At 37.1% G+C, this 3,503-nt stretch overlaps 1 pseudogene; it reads left to right on the top strand.

Annotated features, from left to right (window-relative positions):
* The first annotated feature begins 371 nt into the window (after positions 1 to 371).
* LOC136338149 (dnaJ homolog subfamily A member 1 pseudogene) lies at positions 372 to 1,637 on the top strand (annotated as a pseudogene).
* The last annotated feature ends 1,866 nt before the right edge of the window (positions 1,638 to 3,503 follow it).

Genomic DNA, 3,503 nt, shown 5'->3' with positions numbered 1-3,503 from the left:
AATCTCTCCCAGAAAACAGAAGAGAAGACATTTCCTAATTCACTGTATGGAGCTAATATTATCCTGGTCCAAAACCAGACAAGGAAAGTACCATAAAAGAAAACCATAGACAATAATCCCTCATTATGCAAAAATCTTTAACAAAATATTAGAAAATAAAATTTAGCAATATGTCAAAAGCAAACACCATGGAAAATTGGGTTTATTTTAGGGATACAAGTCTGGTTCAGTGCTTCAAAATCATCATTTCAATTCACTATATCCATAGTCTAAAGAAAAACAATCATGTGATCATATCAGTTGATATAGGAAAAGCAGTTAACAAAATTTAATTTTCTTTCATGATAAAAACTCTCAGGGGGGAAGGAGCAGCGGCTCTTGGAGCTGCGCGCAGTAACACGCTCTTTCCCGCTTCTCATACTAACCTCAGCCTGCTCGCGGCCTGTCAAAAATGGTCAAAGAAACCACTTACTATGATGTTTTGGGGGTCAAACCCAATGCCACCCAGGAAGAATTGAAAAAAGTTTACAGGAAGCTCGACTTGAAGTACCATCCTCATAAGAATCCAAATGAAGGAGAGAAGTTTAAGCAGATTTCTCAAGCTTATGAAGTGCTCTCTGATGCAAAGAAAAGGGAATTATATGACAAAGGAGGAGAACAAGCAATTAAAGAAGGTGGAGCAGGTGGCGGTTTTGGCTCCCCCATGCACATCTTTGATATGTTTTTCGGAGGAGGAGGAAGGATGCAGAAAGGAGAGGTAAAATGTTGTGCATCAGCTCTCAATAACCTTAGAAGATTTATATAATGGTGCAACAAGAAAACTAGCTCTACAAAAGAATGTGATTTGTGACAAATGTGAAGGCCGAGGGGGTGAGAAAGGAGCAGTAGAGTGCTGTTCCAGTTGCCGAGGTCCTGGGATGCAAATAAGAATTCATCAGGTAGGCCCTGGAATGGTTCAGCAAACTCAGTCTGTGTGCATGGAGTGCCAGGGCCACGGGGAATGGATCAGTCCTAAGGATAGATGTAAAAGCTGCAATGGAAGGAAGATAGTTCAAGAGAAGAAGATTCTGGAAGTTCATATTGACAAAGGCATGAAAGATGGCCAGAAGTAACATTCCATGGTGAAGGAGCCCAAGAGCCAGGACTGGAGCCAGGAGATATTATCATTGTTTTAGATCAAAAGGACCATGCTGTTTTCACTCGACGAGGGGAAGACCTTTTCATGTGTATGGACATACAGCTGGTTGAAGCACTGTGTGGCTTCCAAAAAGCCAATATCAACTCTTGACAACCGAACCATAGTTATCACCTCTCATCCGGGTCAGATTGTCAAGCATGGAGATATCAAGTGTGTGCTAAATGAAAGCATGCCAATTTATTGTAGACCATATGAAAAGGGTCACTTAATCATCGAATTTAAGGTAAACTTTCCTGAGAATGGCTTTCTCTCTCCTGATAAACTTTCTTTGCTGGAAAAACTCCTACCTGAAAGGAAGGAAGTAGAAGAGACTGATGAAATGGACCAGGTAGAACTGGTGGACTTGGATCCAAATCAGGAAAGATGGCGCCATTACACTGGAGAAGCATATGATGATGAACGTCATCCTAGGGGTAGTGTTCAGAGTCAGACATCTTAATGGGGCCAGTGAGTAACACTCACTGCTGCCCTTTTATAATATATACTGTAGTGAATGAGTGAAGGACTATAATCATAATATGCTCACTACTTGCTATTGTTTTTGTTTTAATATTCAACTATAGTAGTGTTTTAAAAGTTAAATGAAGAATAAACTCAAATATAAAAACTGTGGAAAAAAAACTCTCAGAAAATAAGAATAAAAGAAGAATTTCATCAAGTTGGTAAAGAGCATCTACAAAAAACTTAGAGCCTGACCTGTGGTGGAGCAGTGGATAAAGCATTGATCTGGAAATGCTGAAGTCACCGGTTCGAAACCCTGGGCTTGCCTAGTCAAGGCACATATGGGAGTTGATGCTTCTAGCTCCTCCCCACCTTCTCTCTCTCCTCTCTCTCCCTCTCTGTCTCTCTCTCTCCCTTTCTCTCTCCTCTCTAAAATGAATTTTAAAAGTTTTTTTTTTTTAATTTTAAAAAAACTTAGAGCTTACCTTACATTTAGTGGTAAAAGACAAAACATTTTCTCCCTAAGTTAAGGCATAATGCAAGGGTATCTGGTGCCATCATTCTTATTCAACATAGTGCTGGAAATTCTAGTCATGGGAATAAGGCAAGAAAAAGAAAATAAGACAAGAAACAAAAGACATAAAGATCAGAAAAGAAGAAATAAAACTGTCATGATTTACATATAACAGAACTGTCTATGTTAAAAAACCACTTCTACAAAAATACTTCTAAAACTAATACATTACCTCAGCAAGGTTGAAAAATACAAGATCAACATACAAAAAATTAATTGTATTTCTATATCCTAGCAATGAACACAGTCACTGAAATAAAAAATGCAATGCTGTTTTCAGTTATTCAAAAAAAAGGAATTACTTAGGTATAAATCTAAAAATATATACAGAACTTGTATGTTAAAACTACACAATGCTGACAAAAACAAAAAAGAGGATATAAATAAATGTAGAGACATACTCTGTTCATAGATCAGAAGACCCAACATAGAAAAGATGTTAAATCTCTCTAAACTGATAAACAGGTATAATATAATTCCTGTCAAATTTCCAGCAAGATTTTTTGCAGATATAGATAATATTATACTAAAATTTATATGGTACAGCAAATAAACAATAGCTTAGCAATTTTGAAAAAGCATAAAGGCATATTATACCGCTAGCTAATCCTATAACTTCTATACAACTCTGCAACTGAACTCATGGGCATTTATGTTCACACAAAAACCCAAACAAATATGGATTGCAGTCTTATTTATAATAACTTAAAACTGGAAACAACTCAAATATCTTTCAACAGGTGAGTGGTTAACCAAACGATGGCACATCAATAGCATGGAATACTATTCAGCAATAAAAAAAAAAAACTGTAGATACATGTAATAGTCTCCAGAGAATTAGGCTGAGTGAAAAAAACCAGTCCCAATGGTTTATATACTATATGATTTCACTTATATAACATCTTGAAATGGCAAAATTATAGAAATGGAGAATAGATGTGGTTGTCTGGGGTTAAGAAAAGGGTGTAGTTGGGCAGGTAGGAGATGTGGCTATAAAAGGACAACCTGAGGAATCTTTAAATGATAGAAATGTTCTGTATCTTGACTATATCAATGTCAACATTCTAGTTGTGATACTAAATATAATATTGCAAGATGCTATCATTGGAGAAAACTGAGTAAAGAGTATAAGGATCTCTCTGTATTATTTTTTTTTTGTATTTTTTTTCTGAAGTTGGAAATGGGGAGGCAGTCAGACAGACTCCCACATGCGCCCGACTGGGATCCACTCAGCATGCCCACCAGGGGGCGATGCTCTGCTCATCTGGGCGTCACTCTGTTGCAACCAGA

The sequence above is a fragment of the Saccopteryx bilineata genome, chromosome 5 (assembly GCF_036850765.1).
Source record: "Saccopteryx bilineata isolate mSacBil1 chromosome 5, mSacBil1_pri_phased_curated, whole genome shotgun sequence".
Lineage (NCBI taxonomy): Eukaryota > Metazoa > Chordata > Mammalia > Chiroptera > Emballonuridae > Saccopteryx > Saccopteryx bilineata.
The sequence above is the reverse complement of the archived record's forward strand: the minus strand, read 5'-3'. Positions and strand labels throughout refer to the sequence as shown.